This window comes from Macaca nemestrina, chromosome 20, assembly GCF_043159975.1.
Source record: "Macaca nemestrina isolate mMacNem1 chromosome 20, mMacNem.hap1, whole genome shotgun sequence".
Taxonomy (NCBI): Eukaryota; Metazoa; Chordata; class Mammalia; order Primates; family Cercopithecidae; genus Macaca; species Macaca nemestrina.
This window is the reverse complement of record NC_092144.1, coordinates 20,365,324-20,383,071: the sequence shown is the minus strand read 5'-3', so window position 1 is coordinate 20,383,071 and position 17,748 is coordinate 20,365,324. Positions and strand designations below refer to the sequence as shown.

General features: G+C 39.1%; 1 long non-coding RNA gene across 4 annotated transcripts in view; it reads left to right on the top strand.

The window, feature by feature from the left end:
* Positions 1-14,782, top strand: part of LOC139360252 (uncharacterized) — a 30,213-nt gene extending 15,431 nt beyond the window's left edge. For 2 of the 4 annotated variants that reach the window (XR_011617526.1, XR_011617523.1), the window contains 3 exons: positions 6,610-6,726; positions 8,572-10,135; positions 14,655-14,741. This is a non-coding gene — a long non-coding RNA (uncharacterized lncRNA). Of the gene's footprint in view, positions 1-6,609; positions 6,727-8,571; positions 10,136-14,654 lie in introns of all 4 variants that reach the window. The other 2 variants (XR_011617524.1, XR_011617525.1) reach the window with 2 other exon arrangements.
* Positions 14,783-17,748: the final 2,966 nt, after the last annotated feature.

Here is a 17,748-nt window from a genome sequence, read left to right as displayed (position 1 = left end):
AAAGCCCCGCCCCCACAGGCCCTGAGTGACAAAAGATGTGATCAGATACTGGGCTGAATTAAAAGTTGTGACAGCCTAGGCTGCAGCCTTCTCAGGCAGGGCTTCCTCACTGAGCTGAGGCAGGCCCACCCCAGAAGGCATTTGCATTTAACCTTTTGGGTACTGTCATATGCATTTATAAATATTATATGGCTAGTCACAAACAAAAACCAAATAATAACAATTACTTTAAAATTTCAGCTTTTAGGCCTTTACTGGCTTCTGGTCCTTTGAGCACATAGCCTGAGATTTTAGAAAGGAGGCAGTCTTCTGAAACAAAATCTGAGCCATATGTGAATTTTAAATTTTCTAGTAGCCAAACATCAAAAAAAAAGAAATAGGTAAAATTAATCAATATTCTGTTTTTGATATTATGAGGCAACAAGTATCCTATTAAAATTTCTCACCCATATTGTCTCTTAATCTTTTACCTATCAAGGGATAAGTCTGTTCATATGTAAGGTTGACTGCCAAATCCTCTACATATAGAAGCATGCCCCATGAGTGCATACAAGAGACCTGTTTTTTACTGCTGTTGTTTGTAGAGCCACAAGACAAAAAGTGTGAACTAAGAGTGTCATGAGAGCAGAAATGTCTTGATTTTTGATCTGTGAGAAAAGCTATCTAAATCAAGGTTTTCATCCGCTTATGTCTTCAGATCTGTCCACAGTCTTGACCTCTAATGTTTAGATATGAAGAAAATAGATTAGAGGCAAACTTATTTTGCCATTTAACCTTGATCCTAATGGTCAGACTGGTGTCTGATTTCTTCTGTGGTGTAAGTGACTGTGTGAGTATAAATGCACCAATCACATGCATACATTCTACATGAATTTTTGCATTAATCAACGTTATCTTACAAGACATCCAACTTTAAATCAAAGGAAAATCCCAGTACCTTTAGGGCACCCACTGTTAGAAAGTAACTAGTAATCAACCTGTCATCGAACCCTGGCATTCTGTCTGCACTGGATGCGTGTATTAGTTAGCTATTGCTACCTCTCAAAACTGAGAAGATAACAAAGGAAAGGAATTGTTAAATTACTTATAGCCTAAAGCTGCCCCCTTTCATGATTAATTTTGGTTAATAGGTTCTTTTTGTACAGAGTTAACTAAAACCTAACTGGATATGTAAATAGCCTGTAACCCATTCTTGTACCAATCACTATGTTTTTGCCAATGAAAGAATGTCAGCTGTTCAAACCACGTTCAAATAAGGCAAATCTCAAGCTATAATCAATCTGGCTGTTTTTGCACCTCTCTCCCATTTTCTGTATGTCACTTTGCTTTTTCTCTCTATAAATGTTTTTTCACAGTGTGGCTGCGCTGGAGTCCCTCTGAGCCTACTCTAAATCCTCTAAATCTAAATTTGCAAATCAGTCTTTGCTTCGTTAAGCTTTTTAAAAATTGATTTCTCTAAAGTTTTTTTCTTTGAAAAGTTTTCAGTTTTCTTTTTTTGTTGTTGCTGTTGTTGTTGTTGTTGTTGAGATGACGTTTCGCCCTTGTTGCCCAGGCTGGAGTGCAATGTTGCAATCTTGGCTCACCGCAACCTCCACCTCCCGGGTTCAAGTGATTCTCCTGCCTCAGCCTCCCAAGTAGCTGGGATTACAGGCATGTGCCACCACGCCAGGCTAATTTTGTATTTTTAGTAGAGACAGGGGTTCTCCTTGTTGGTTGGGCTGGTCTCGAACTCCCGACCTCAGCTGATCTGCCTGTCTTGACCTCCCAAAGTGCTGGAATTACAGGCATGTCACCATGCCCAACCTTCTAATATTTTTTATGATGAGAAATAAATAATGTCTTGCTGGGCTTTGATTTTCTAAACTCATTCCTCAGGTATTTTCCCAGATTATTCTATGTCCTTTAAAAATGCTTCTGCAATTTTTTCAGAGACAGTGTCTCACTATTGTCCAGGCTGGAGTGCAATATTGTAACCAATCATAGCTTACTGCAGTCTCGACCTTTCAGGCTAAAGAAACCCTCTTGCCCCAGCCACCCGAGTAGCTGGGATTACAGGCATGCACCATCATGCCTCGCTAATTTTAAAAATTTTTCCATGGATATAGAATCTCACTGTGTTGCCCAGGCTGCACTTGAACTCGTGAGCTCAAGTGATTCTCCCAACTCAGCTTCCCAAAGTGGTAGAATTACAGGTGTGAGCTACCATGTGCTTCTGCAATTTCTTTACAGGATTATTACCGATAATAAACAGTACTGTATGGGCACAAATCTAAAAGGAATTTGACTTCTTTTTTAGAAGTGTCACTCTCCAGGATATCAAGGTTTTGTGACAGCTACTTTAATATTATAGTTTGGTCTGTGGAGGTGCATGGGCTTTGGAGTCAGACACAGTTGATTCTGAGTCTCAGCCCAGTCACTTAGTAGCTGTGGGTCTTTGGACAGGTTTCTTGATGTAGAAGAGTTCTATAAACCACATATGGGGGGGAGGGGGGGAAACAGAGTAATACTGATTGCAACAATTGTAGCAATTTTTCATCCCTTCTGTATCCGTGCCCATTGCCAAGTGATTTTACAGCTGTTGTCATCGAGATTCAGAATCTGTTTTCCAAACCCTAGATCTGGCTGGTCTTATTTGCTCAGGACAGTAGAAACCTGTGAACATGACAGTGTGCTAGTTTGGGGCCCAAGCTTAAAGGTCTTGAATGCTTTTACTTTTCTTTCAGAATGCTGCCATCTCCATGAAAACAGCCCATGTTAGCCAGCTGGAGGATAAGATGTTATGAGAACAGGACACAAGGTGTCCCTGTTGACAGATGCAGAAGCAAAAGCTCTCCCCCTGAAACACAGCTGCCTACTCAACAAGCAGCTGACGATACATGTCTGAAAGAGGTCAGCTGAGACCAGAAGAATGACCCCATTGAGCCCAGCCTAAGTGACTGACCATCTTAATTATGAGCTAATAAGTTTTAGATATTTTCTTATGCAGCAATAGCTAATACACGCATCCAGTGCAGATAGAATGCCAGGGTTCAATGACAGGTTGATTACTAGTTACCTTCTAACAGTGGGTACCCTAAAGGTACTGGGATTTTCCTTTGATTTAAAGTTGGATGTCTTGTAAGATAATGTTGATTAATGCAAAAATTCACGTAGACATGTATGCATGTGATTGGTGCTTTTATACTCACACAGTCACCCACACCACAGAAGAAATCAGATACCAGCCTGACCATTAGGATCAAGGTTAAATGGCAAAATAAGTTTGCCTCTAATCTATTTTCTTCATATCTAAACATTAGAGGTCAAGACTGTGGACAGATCTGAAGATGTAAGAGTTGTCTTTTCTTGTGGCCCCATCAGCCTTTGTTCAATGTCTGATTTCTGGAAGAAAGATGGACAACAGGAAGCCAGCAATGGTGTATCTCTGGTTATTTTATTCCTGCTGCCCTCTACCCATTCTGTGGCCATTATCCATTCCGCCCTTGGAACTGAACAGAGATGTTGGTAGGGAGAGGCTGCTGTTTCACTTCTGGCAGAAAAAAATTGTTCAGGCCTTTCACCCCCAATGATGATATAAGAGCTGTACTCAATGTGGCAGCTGCTGGTCATGTGTGGCTACTGGGTGCCTGAAATTTGACTGGATCTGAAATGTGATGTGCTGGAAAGGCAAAATACAGAGTTGGTTTCTTAGTTCTAAATACATATATACTTTATTAGTAATTACACATTGTTCATAAATTAAAATAGTATTTTAGATATATTGGGTTAATTATTACAATCAATTTTACCTATTTTTTTTTTTTTTTTTTTTTTGGAGACGGAATCTCGCTCTGTCACCCAGGCTGGAGTGCAGTGGTGTGATCTCGGCTCACTGCAAGCTCCACCTCCCAGGTTCACGCCATTCTCCTGCCTCAGCCTCCCAAGTAGCTGGGACTACAGGTGCCCACTGCCACACCCAGCTAATTCCTATTTCTTTTTTTTAATGTTTGGCTACTAGAAAATTTAAAATTCACTTATGGCTCGTATTATTTCAGAGGACTGCCTCCCTTCTAAAATCTCAGGCTATGTGCTCAAAGGACCAGAAGCCAGTAAAGGCCTAAAAGCTGAAATTTTAAAGTAATTGTTATTATTTGGTTTTTGTTTTTGACTAGCCATATAATACTTATAGATGCATATGACAGTACCCAAAAGGTTAAATGCAAATGCCTTCTGGGGTGGGCCTGCCTCAGCTCAGTGAGGAAGCCCTGCCTGAGAAGGCTGCAGCCTAGGCTGTCACAACTTTTAATTCAGCCCAGTATCTGATCACATCTTTTGTCACTCAGGGCCTGTGAGGGCGGGGCTTTAAACATTATCTAATCAGGATGCCAGATGCGGTGGCTCACGCCTGTAATCCCAGCACTTTGGGAGGCCTAGGCGGGCGGATCACGAAGTCAGGAAATTGAAACCATCTTGGCTAACGCGGTGAAACCCCATCTCTACCAAAAATACAAAAAAAAGCCAGGTGTGGTGGCGGGCGCCTGTAGTCCCAGCTACTGGGGAGGCTGAGGCAGAATGGCATGAACCTTGCAGACGGAGCTTGCAGTGAACTGAGATTGCGCCACTGTACTCCAGCCTGGGCGAAAGAGTGAGACTCCATCTCAAAAACAAAAAAAAAGGAAAAAAAAAAAACCATTATCTAATCAGAGATGCTGGGCTGGGAACTGTCCTATATGCATGCAGCTGGCGCCCACAGGATGGCTTCCAGGTTTGTCTCTTGCTGCAGTCGGAGCTCCAGGTCTTGTCTTCGCTGCCCTGTGTCCTCTGCTCCTAGTGGCCCAGCCTCTGTTCCTCTGTGACCTACAGGGATCGAGAGATCCACAGCTAAGATGCCAAGATTCCCTGGAAGCCTAGATATGGTGAGAGTGCCAGGTCAGACAACTGAGAGAGGGAGAGGCTGGTTGGAAGTGCTCAAAAGTGGCTGTGGTGGGACTCAGTCCTCCCCGCAGTGAGTGCCACAATCTGTGGCCCCAAGTTCTCCTTGCCTAGCTCGGCTATCAGTCCCCTTCAGCCATAAGATGACTGGACTGACAACTGGGACCCCAGGCGTCCTGTCTCCTCCCTGTGCAGTGACTGTGCCCTGGCCTGGAGCCCTCTCTGAGCAGCTCTGCACCCATAGCGCCTCACTTCTCCCAGATTCTGCCTGTGTTCCTGGACCAAACTGAGGGTTGGGCTGCTATTTCTCGTGGCCCAATAAGGAGATGCAGATGAACTAAAGAGGAAGAGAGTTTTCTTTTCTGTAACTGGTTACAGACAGAAGGCCTGGAAATTATTGCCAGACCAACTCAAAATTACAAAGTTTTCTGGCCCTTATATACTTTCTAAGCTATACGTCTGCATGTACGTGTGCATTCATCTAAAGACATAAGTGATTAACTTCTTTTAATCTATAAGATCTGAGTTCTGAAGACCTTCTTCTAGAGCCTCAGTAAGTTTACTTTACCTAAATGGGTCCAGTTGTTCAGGTGATTACCTTTATATTGTCTCCTGCCAAATCATAAAAGGTTTGGGGAGTTCCTTTGGACTCCAGTAAACTTGTTTGTAGAGGCCTGGGGAGTTTCTTCAGGCCCCCAATAAAATGTGTTTAGTCCTAAAAGAGTCCTGTTAAGAATTCCTTCGTTATTTGATCATGCTTTAAGGCCCAGGAAAAGCCTAGGCAAAACTCTTGGTGGGCTCTTTATTACATTCCAGCCTTTGTATAAGGGCACTGGCTCTTTCAGCTTTTAATATTTAACTTAACTACTCGGTCAGTACTGAAACAGTTGTTACGGAGGCCTGCATTAGTGAGGCCTGGCCTGCCATACAGGGACTATGGGAGGATCATCAGGAAAGAATGCTGACTCAGCATGTTGGGTTCATGAATGGAAAGAGCTTTGGTCTCTGGGATTCCCAGTTTATTTTTTCTCCTATTAAAAATTTATGGGAGTAACTACAAACATATTAAATAATTTAAATAAAGAGTGATTGAATAATTGAAGAGCACCCAGCAATAATTTGTAGTTTGTGGTTCATGGGAAGAGCTTGGAGAAAAGACTTTTATAAGGGGCATGATGAAGAAAACTGAATTCAATAATTGGTTAGGTACAGTTAAATAGTTTCTTAATTTGTTCAATCAAGGTGTTCAATCTGTTTATGTACTCAGAGGTTAACTGGCAGTTTATAGTTTGTTAAGCCTGAATTTTATTTCTACCAATATAATAATTTACCAAAAAATTGCATTTGAGTTAGATTTTTTTAATAGTGGGATTCCAGGGACTAGAGCCTCCTCAGTCTAATTGCCTCCCACTTAATTATTTTCATACTTTATAGGGGACCAATTTTCTACTGCATTTTTCTCATGTGGCCCAAGAAAGGTCTCAAGTCTACCCCCCACCCTCAATTTCTTCAGCCTAACTTTGACTTGCAGTAAAATACGAAATTTCCAGTTTCTTCTGACAATCCCAAATGCCAACTTCCCTGCTCTAATTCATATTATCACCTATTTGTCAATTAGTATACATTTTTTATACCACACTCTGTGTGTGTGTGTGTGTGTGTGTGTGTGTATGATGAAGTCTTACTCTTGTTGCCCAGACTGGATTGTAATGCCATGACGTCGGCTCACTGCAACCTCTGCCTCCTGGTTCAAGCAATTCTCCTGCCTCAGTCTCCTGAGTAGCTGGGATAACAGGCACCCACCATCATGCCCAGGTAATTTTTTGTATCTTTAGTAGAGACAGGGTTTCACCATGTTGGCCTGGTCTCCAGCTTCTGACCTCAGGTGATCCACCTGGCTTGGCCTCTCAAAATGCTGGGATTACAGGAATGAGCCACCACGCCTCTCCGATAACATATTTCAATTAATCATTTTTTGACAAAAGCATTGGATGGCACATTTTTAAAGATTTGTTTCCTGTTCATAAATATTTTCCATGAGAAGAAAGCAAAGAACAATCCCCTGACACTGTGTTGTAAAAAATCTCAGTGTCTCTTTTCCTGTTATCTTCTCTGGGCACAGGGATATCAGAATGTTTTTGGATCAAGGTTTACCTTTGGAAACTTTATGAGATGATGTGCTCTCAGCCACCCTTCAGTATTTTTACCTGGTTTCATTACTGTCTGGAGATAAACCAAGATACCCACCATGACTATGCCTGCTAGACTAGTGGATATCAGCTCCTGGGTCATATTCTCCTTTAGCACAACCTGAAGTTTAGAGTTTAGCCTCTCAAGGGAGTAAGTGAATGCCCTGTTGCTGAGAGAAGTCTTGTGTACTCTTCCTTTGAAAAGCTAACCCTTGGCCGGGTCCAGTGGCTCAAGCCTATAATCCCAGCACTTTGGGAGGCTGAGGCAGGTGGATCACCTGAGGTCAGCAGTTCGAGACCAGCCTGGCCCACTTGGCAAAACCCCATCTCTACTAAAAATACAAAAATTGGCGGGGGCATGGTGGCATGTGACTGTAATCCCAGCTACTGGGGAGGCTGAGGCAGGAGGATCACTTGAACCTGGGAGGCGGAGGTTGCAGTGAGCCAAGATCATGCCACTGCACTCCAGCCTGGACAACAGAGTAAGACTACATCCCCCCCCCCAAAAAAAAATGCTAATCCCTTGAAACATTAAGATTGTCTCCACCCAACCCAGCTTCCATTCCTTGGAGACATATTGCTGGTCAGCCAATCAGATTCTGGTATTGAGGGGCAAACAGAAATAATTTCTGCCCCGTGGATTCTCTAAGGGGGCAGAGAAATACTGAAAAAATATATAGTGAAAGAAAAATAGTGACAAATTTGTGAATTAAAAAAAATAGTATCCCAAAAGTTAAAAAATAACCATGACCCTAGTAAGATGGTGCAAGAACTTACGAAGTAAAATGCACCTGTGGTAGTACTGAGACATAGTGCAGTGTGTCCTAAGAGGTTAGTTATTGAGCACTTAAGGGAGCAGGATGGGATGGGAGAATGTGTCGAGTGATTGGATAGCCTGACTTGACACATGAGTCAGACGCATCTGTTTTCTGATCAGCACTGCCAGTTACTCATTTTGTCACCATGAAAATATTTGTTTTCACTTACTTTGACCTCTCAGTTTTCTAATTGTAAATTGCATTTTATTAGTAGGGCTTGAAAGGTAAGAAAATATTTACAGAGGGAGTCTAGCATGGTGGCTCATGCCTATAATCTCAGCACTTTGGGAGGCCAGGGTAGGCAGATCACCTGAGCTCAGGAGACCTGAGCTCAGGCAACATAGTGAAACCCCATCTTTACAAAAAAATACAAAAATCTGTCAGGTGCAGTGGTGTACACCGGTAGTCCCAGCTACTTGGGAGGCTGAGGCAGGATAATTGCTGGAACCCAGCAGGCAGAGGTTGCAGTGAGCCGAGATAGCACCACTGTACTGGGTTACAGAGCGAGACCTTGTCCGAGAAAAAAAAAAGAAAGAAAATATATACAAAGGTCATAAAAAAGGTGGGATTCAGAAAAAAACCTTATATCTAGTCATATATTCCATTTATTAAAAATTCTCATGTACCTTTTTTTTTTTTTTTTTTTTTTTGAGATGAAGTCTTCCTCTGTTGTCCAGGCTGGAGTGCAGTGGTGCCATCTCTGCTCACTGAAAGATCCACCTCCTGGATTCAAGAGACCTTCCTGCCTCAGTCTTCTGACTAGCTGAGATTACAGGTGCTTGCCACTATGCTGGCTAGTTTTTGTATTTATAGTAGAGATGGAGTTTCACCATACTGGCCAGCCTGGTCTGGAACTCCTGACCTTAAATGATCCACCTGCCTTGGCCTTCCAAAGTACTGGAATTACAGGGCAAGCCACTGTGCCTACCCCTCATTTACTATTTTCTTTCCCAGTGTGAGTTTAGGAATTTTCTCAGGTTTATTGTTTATGCCTGGATGATTTCAAACCAAATTCCAAGGTTTCGCTTTTAGAATGCTACCAAGGAGAAAAAAAAATAAGAAAAATCTTTTTTCCATTTTGGCTGTAGAAAATGAATACATCTCAACAAGAAAATTTGGTAGATACTATGTGAGTTACATGGATTCATGAAAATATCAGCTCCTCTTTTTGCAGGGTATATTTGTGACAGTGAATATCTCTGTTCTATATCCTGTTATCTTGATTTCTGAGTTTCATGCTAAATTTTATGAGACAAAACTTGGTACATCCTTATAAGTGTTCCCATATGACTAATTGTTTACTACTTAGTTTTCAAGGGAAAAATACAATAATACATTTATTGTCTGAAAGGAATAGATACTTTTGCTTTTCTTATTGAGGTATGAGATGTAAGCACCTGAAAATTTCCTTCACTTATGTGAACACTGTGTTTGAGTAATTTTGCTGGATTTTTTTAAACACTTAGTTTCAAAAACCAAGTGAATAACTCTGAAATGAAAATTAAAGCTTGAGCCCTGTGACTCTGAGCTAAGGCTAATACTGAGCCTGCAGAAAGAGATTATTAAAGGCCCAATTAGTTCTTTCTGAGGAGCCTTTCCTGAAGATGTCCCAGCCTGCTCACCCCAGCCATGAAAGAAGCCTTTATACTGAGAGAAGCTACAAAGCCCTGGAAAGTTGGGGACCCACAGGCAGGTGCAGTTAAGGCTAAGCTGGAAGAAGATTGGGAAGGTCTTACTGAAGATGAAGTTGTTACTGTTTTAAGGCAGTTTCTAGACTGTAAAATGAAAATAAAGTCAGATGTATTTAAAATTTTTGAATTTCAAAGGAATAGTGCAACAACAAGAAGTACTACCTATAAGATCTTTAAATATTGCAAAGTTTAGGCAGGCAAGTGCTTTCTTTCATAGGGAGGAGCAAACAAGATTAGAAAAAAGGTGAAAGGGAAATGGCAAATGGAGGGTGAAAAAATCAGATTCTAGATCAGAGAATGTTTTACCATGAAGTCAGCATATTCTTAGGAGGGACATAAAATAGGGTTGTATGTTGACTCGGACTGAGAGTAGCTCAAGTTTAGGAGCCAGTGGAAAAGGAATAAACAAGTAAAGTTTGAAAAAGAAGTATTTTATTTTGAAAATTAAAGACAAATTCAACCTTTTTTTTTTTTTTTTTAAGAAAAAGAAGTAAATGTGCAGAGTGTTTGTCTGGCTGTGTGATAGGTAAGAAAAGTCAGCACCATCTAAGTCATAATGGGAAGAGTGTTTCTTTCCATAAATTGTTTCTGGAGAACACAAAGGATGCAGAATCTTATTAATCTTAGCTATTTATCAACATTATCTATGTGCTTCCTCTTTCCTCATCTCTTTTTTGTTCTATGCATTTCTTCCATTAGACTTTTTCTGGGTTGTATCTTTTATACTAAACTGGTAAACAGTGTTTTGCTGAGGTCTGTGAGTAGCTCTGTCTCATTCTCATTTACAAGTTCTAATTATTGAACTTGAGAAAGGTTATGGGAGTCCCCAGTTTTTATTTTTATTTTTTTTTATTTTTTATTTTTTTTGAGACGGAGTCTCACGCTGTTGCCCAGGCTGGAGTGCAGTGGCGCGATCTCGGCTCACTGCAAGCTCCGCCTCCTGGGTTCACGCCATTCTCCTGCCTCAGCCTCCTGAGTAGCTAGGACTACAGGCGCCCGCCACCGCGCCCGGCTAATTTTTTTGTATTTTTAGTAGAGACGGGGTTTCACTGTGGTCTCGATCTTCTGACCTTGTGATCCGCCTGCCTCGGCCTCCCAAAGTGCTGGGATTACAGGCTTGAGCCACCGCGCCCGGCCAGGAGTCCCCAGTTTTTAAACAGTAGCTCAGAAGTATAGATGGAGCCATGGGGTTTGTGACTGGCAATTGCAATGAGGACAATGTGGGACTGAGCCCTGAATCAGGGTCTGTGCTGACTCTTGCTGGTGTCAGAATTCAAATGTTAGATAGTAAGTTGGTGTTGGAGGATTGCTTGGTGTTCAGCAAACTCCAATATCTTTTTCTGGGTGCCAGAAAAAAAGATATCATGGAGCCTGTTTTAGAATGGAACTCTGGGTGTCTGGGAATGGGAGGCTCTGCTCTCCTGTACAGAGACTGTCACACTGCCCATTGTCCTGTGATTCCAGGTCTCCTCCCAGGGTGAGAGACAACTGAAAACTTACAAGACAGGAGCTCTGTTGACTGACCCGCTTTTCCCACAGCTGCCATCACAGGATTTCCACCCATTCGCAAATACACACACTAGACATTGATGTGTCAACATCCCTCTCAGGATTAGACACCACCCTCAGGAATTTCACCATAGCATTTTTGATCCTAGCATTTCTTGACAAAAACTTAGAAAAGTTGCTACAAGTGTCCTGGCATATCCCCACCCCTAGACACTGAATCTGCAGCAGCAACCTGTTTTCTCCACCAATCTAGGGTTCTGGACCACCTGTTCATGATCTCTGCTGCATGGACACAAATAAATCAGAATTCAGCTGTGCCTGAGCCACTATCTGTGACACAAACCAATCCTTCCACTTACATTGCACTCTCCTCCACTCATGGAGATTTTTCCTTTTAACTTTTATTTTTCATTCAGGGGTACACATGCAGGTTCGTTATATAGGTAAAATTGTGTCATGGGGGTTTGGTGTGCAGATTATTTTCTCACTGACATACTAAGCATTGCACCAAACAGGTCTGTTTTCTCATCCTCTTAGTCCTCCCACCCTCCACCCTCAACTAGGCCTGTGTCTGTTGTTCCCCTCTGTGTGTCCATGTGTTCTTATTATTTAGCTCATACTTTAAAATGATGACATTTACTTAATTTTCTGTTTCTGAATTTGCTTTTTGGGGATCATGGTCTCCAGCTTCATCCATGTTGATGCAAAGAACATAATTTTTTCTATATGGCCATGTATTATTCTATGATGTTTATGTACCATATTTTGTTTTTATTAAATCTTTTATTTACTTTTGGAGTAAGTGTCTCACTTTTTCACCCAGGCTGGAGTGGAGTGTCGTGATCTTGCTTAATGCAGCCTCAACCTCCTGGATTCAAGCAGTTGGGCCCTGCTTCACCCCCTCAAGTAGCTGGGACTACAATCACGAGCCACCATGGTCTGGCTAATTTTTCTTTTTGTATTTTTTCTAGAGATGGGGTTTTGGCATGTTGCTCAGGCTGGTCTCAAACTCCTGAGCTCAGGCAATCCACCTGCCTCAGCCTCCCAAAGTGTTGGATTACAGGTGTGAGCTACCCTGCCTACCCATACCATATTTCTTTATCCAATTTACCATTTATAGGCATTTAGGTTAATTTTGTGTCTTTAGTATTGTGAATAGTGCTGCAGTGAATTTGCATGTGTGTGTGTCTTTGTGATAGAATAATATATATATCTTTGGGTATATATCAAATTATGAGGTGGCTGGGTCAAATGGTAATTTTGTTTTTAGTTCGTGAGGAATTGCCACACTGGTTTTCACAATGGTTGAACTAATTCACACTCCCACTGGTGGTATGTACACATTCCCTTTACTCTTCAACCTTGCCATCATCTGTTATTTTTTGACTTTTTAATGGTAGCCATTCTGATTTGTACGAAATGGTATCTCATTGTGGTTTTTTCTTTGCATTTCTTTAATAATTAGTGATAAGCATTTTTTCATATGCTTTTTAGCCACATGTATGTCTTTTGAAAAGCATCTGTTCATGTTTTTTTTCCTACATTTAATGAGGTTTTTTTCTGGTAAATTTGTTTAAGTTCTTTATAAATTCTGGATATTAGACCTTTGTTAGAGGCATAGTTTGCAAATATTTTCTTTTATTCTGGTGTTGTTTGTATACCCTGTTGATAGGTTTTTGTTGGTTTGTTTTGCTGTAAAGAAGCTCTTTAGTTTAATTAGGTCTGTTTGTCAATTTTTGCTTTTGGTATCTTCATTATGAAATCTTTGCCAGTTACTATGTCTAAAATGGTATTTCCTAGGTTTTATTCTAGGATTTTTTTTTAGTATAATTTTAAGTGTTTTTTTGTTGTTGTTGTTATTTATTTTTGTTGTTGTTGTTTTTTGACATGGAGTTTTGCTCTTGTCACCCAGGCTGGAGTACAATGGTTCACTGTGACTTCCGCCTCCTGGGTTCAAGCCATTCTCCTGCCTCAGCCTCCCAAGGAGATACACACTACAGGTGTGTGCTATCACACCCATCTAATTTTTGTATTTTTAGCAGAGATGAGGTTTCACCAATCAGGCTGGTCTCAAACTCCTGACCTCAGGTGATCCACCTGTCTCAGCCTCCTGAAGTGTTGGGATTACACGTGCGAGCCACCACACCTAGCAATTTTAAGGTTTACATTCAAGTTTTTAATTTATTTTGTTTTGTTTTGATATTTGTATATGGTGTTAGAAAGTGGTCCAGTTTACATTTAACTCCTTAGTTCATCTTGAGTTTATGTTTTGTATAAGGTGAAAGAAAGAGGTCCAGTTTATCTTCTACACAGTGCTAGCTACTTATTCCAGCACAATTTATTAAATAGGGAATTTTTTCACATTCCTCTTGTCAGCTGTGTTGCAGATCAAATGGTTGCAGGTACATGGAATCATTTCTGGGCTCTCTAATCTGTTTTTTTGTCTCTGTGCCTGTTTTTGCACCAGTACCATGCTGCTTTTGTTATTGTAACTCTGTAGTATAGTTTGAAGTTGGGTAATGTAATGCCTCCAGATTTGTTCTTTTTCTTAAGATTGCCTTGGCTATTTAGGCTTTTTGTTTCATATAAATTTTTAAAAAGTTTTTTTTCAGTTCTGTTAAGCATGTTTTTTTGTAGTTTGAAAGAAATAGTATTGGATCTGTAAATTTCTTTGAGCAGTATGGCCATTTTAATGATATTAATCTGTTTTTTATCCATGAGCATAGCATAGTCTTCTATTTGTTCGTGTCATCTCTGACTTATTTAAGCAGCATTTTGTTATTCTTTTCATAGAGCTCTTTCACCTCTCTGGTTAGCTGTATTCCTAGATATTTTACTGCTTTTGTGGCAGTTGTAAATGGGATTGTGTTTTTGATTTGGCTTTTGACTTGGAGGTTGTTGCTGTACATGCATGCTACTGATATTTGTACATTTATTTTGTATCTTGAAACTTTGCTGCAGTTGTCAGTTTAAAAAGCTTTTCTGCTGAGACTACATATGGAATTATGTTGTCTGCAAACATAGATAGTTTAATGTCTTCTCTTTTGGTGTGAATGCCTTTTTTCTTTCTTGCCTGATTGCTCTGGCCAGGACTTCCAATTCTGTGTTGAATAGGAGTGTTTAGAAAAGACATCCTTTCCTTGTGCCAGTTTTTAAAGAGAAACGTTTCCAGCTTGTGTCCATTTATGGCTGTGGGTTTGCCACAGATAACTCATTATTTTGAAGTATGTGCCTTCAATGACTGGTTTATTGAGGGTTTTAACATGTAGAATGTTAAATTCTATTGAAAGCTTTTTTGCATTTATTGAGATAATCTTGTGGCTTTTATCTTTAGTTCTGCTTGTGTAATAAATCACATTTATTGATTTATATATGTGTAATTAATCTTGTATCCCAGGGATAAAGCCTACTTGATCATAGTAGATTAGCTTTTTGATGTGCTGCTGGATTTGATTTGCCAGTATTCTGTTGAGAATTTTCTCATCAATGTTCACAAAGGATATTGGCCTGAAGTTTTTTCTTTTTATCTCTGCTAGGTTTTGATATCAGAATGATGCCATTCTTACATGTTTCGAGGAGGAGTCCATTCTCAATTTTGGGAATAATTTTAAAAGAAATGGAACCAGCTTTTCTTTATTTATCTGATAAAATTCAGCTGTAAATCTCTCTGGTCCTGGGATTTTCTTGGTTGGTAAGCTATTACTAATTGTGAAGCTTGTTATTGGTCTATTCAGGAGTTTAATTTCTCTTGTGTTTCATCTTGCAGGATGTATTTGTCCAGGAATTTATAGATTTTCTAGTTTGTGTGCATAGAGATCTTCATGGTAGACTTCAATTGTTATTTACATTTTTGTGGGGTAAGTGTAATTTTTGTAGTTTTGTAATTTTTAATTGTGTTTATTTGGATCTTCTTTCTTCATTAATCTAGCTAGTAGTTTATTTTATTAGTTTTTTTAAAGGTTTAACTCCTGGATTTCTTAATCTGTTGCATAGTTTTTCATGTCTAAATCTCCAGTTCAGATCTGATTTTGGTTATCTCCAGCCTGGGTGACAAGAGCAAGACTCCATCTCAAAATAAATAAACATATAAATATTTTTCTTTTACAGATAAAGAAAAGCAATGCTAAGTGATGTAATTCTCTCACCCATGAAAAATGTGTGCCTCGTATTTTAGCAATCCAAAAGTTATATTGATAAGCAAATTCTCCAGTTAAAACCACTTTTTCAGTGCAGTAAAAAATAAACTTTCGGCCAGGTGCGGTGGCTCACTCCTGCAATCCCAACACTTTGGGAGGCCGAGTTGGGCGAATCACCTGAGGCCGGGAATTTGAGACTAGCCAGACCAACATGGAGAAACCCTATCTCTACAAAACATACAAAATTAGCCAGGTGTGGTGGTGCATACCTGTAATCCCAGCTACTCAGGAGGCTGAGGCAGGATAATCGCTTGAACCCGGGAGGTGGAGGTTGTAGTGAGCAGAGATCGTGCCACTGCACTCCAGCCTGGGCAACAAGAGCGAAACTCCACCTCAAACAAAACAAAACAAAACTTTCTCATTAGAACCTACAAAGTACCATGTGAAATGAATAGTGAGAAAACTGTTGCCATAACACAGTAAAAGAAGGACTGTAGTTCATTGTAATGTGTACAACCTTGGAATACACATAACACAAACGAAACAGGATAGTTAAGAAACAAGAGAAACAAAATTTCTCTTTAAATTCAGCGAGAGTCAGCTTTGCAGCCTAGAAAAAAATGCCTTCGCCATATGAAGATTTCTTTACCATGGATATTTTTTATCTCTGACTTGAAAATACAAACTAACTCCAGCAGGAATATTTCTGGCTTATTATGGAGCATCTGTGACACAGGAGGTACTTTCATATTTGTTTGCTACATTTATATATAAAAACATCCTCATGACTTATGAAGTCTCCCTAGTACTTACCTGAACAAATTGACTCAATAAATTTGTCACTTATAAAAGTGAAAGAAGCAATAACCTAAAAAAAAAATGCTTATATAGGGTTCTCCAGTTAATAAAACAAAATGGAATGTCCCAACTAAATATAAAAACACTAATATTTGAATTATATCTAAAAATTACCTTGTGCGCATTACTCAATTTTATAAAATTTATTATAATCTCTGACCAGCTCACATAATGAATACTTCATAAACTATACAACAAAAAATATATAGAAAACACACAAAAAAATTAAGGGTCTAGCATGAGTACCAGGCAAATAAATACAGAGAAGTTGCATGGGGAGATTCTGAACCACAAGCCATAAAATTTTACAGTAATAAATTCAATTAAAAGACAGCATAGATTTGCTTTCAGCCTTTTTGAGGGTTTTTGTTTTCTAGTAAATTAGCAACCTTATTAAAATGATTCCTTTTGTTCCAGTATTGCTCTTTTCTTCAAAAAATAGGTGTATTCACACAAAGACACTTAATAACTGTATAATTTTCTTACATCTAAGATTTACCTTTAGAGCAATATATGTGTATATTTAACTCTATGTAAATCAAAACTAAAAGTCTGTGTGTGTTTGCAGGCAGAGAGGCCATATGTTCAAAGAAAAATATATTACAAATAATTGAAAATATTTATTTATACTTTATATAATGTTTTATAACCACAAAAATAACCATGCAGTCATTAGCAATTTAATTGTACACTTTAAAATAACTAAAAGTGTATAATTGAGTTGTCTGTAATATAAAAGATAAATGTTACAAGTGATGGCTACATAATTTACCCTGATGTCATTATTACATATTGTATACCTGTATCAAAATATGCCAGATTTGCAGAAATAGATACACATATTATGTACTCACAAAAAAAAATAAAAAAACTTAAATAACAAAAAAAGATAAATATTTAACCTATGCAAACAATATTAACTTATCTGCCGGTTAAAGCTACTGGCAAAAGAGATTACTAGAGATGCTATTACACCAATATAATGTTACCAGATAGTATATTGCTACCATCATTTACCTACACCCTTGAGTAACATCAGATAGGTTAAAGTTGGTGGCATAATAATGCTTCATTAAATGTACAATAGTCTTAACATGGTAAAAAATAATTAAAATCAAATTTACACATAATTTAAAAAATTTAAAATATACTGCATTTCATGACATAAAACCTCAATCACTAAAATAATTTACAATTTTAGTATTCACTTTTAACTAAAAAATATTTTCTATCATTATAATACAGAAGCATATTACTCTGAACATCGACCTCATACATCACTCAGTAAGTTAACCACAAAGGGCCTCTTCACTTAGATTTTCATCAAGCATCTTAACATTTTAACGTCCTTTTTTATAGAAGAGGCTATAATTTCCATCTAATGAGTCTTTTATATGTGATGCAGCAATAATTGATCACATGCTTTCACATGTGAATAGGAACAATGAAACAGCACGAATCTGATACTTGAATTACATTGTAATTTGCTTTTCAAAAATTTTTTATATGTGTACTTTTTAAAGTATACTTTGGGCTGGGTGCAGTGGCTCATGCTTTGGGAGGCTGAGGTGGGCAGATCACTTGAGGTGAAGAGTTTGAGACCACTCTGGACAAAATGGTGAAATCCCATCTCTAC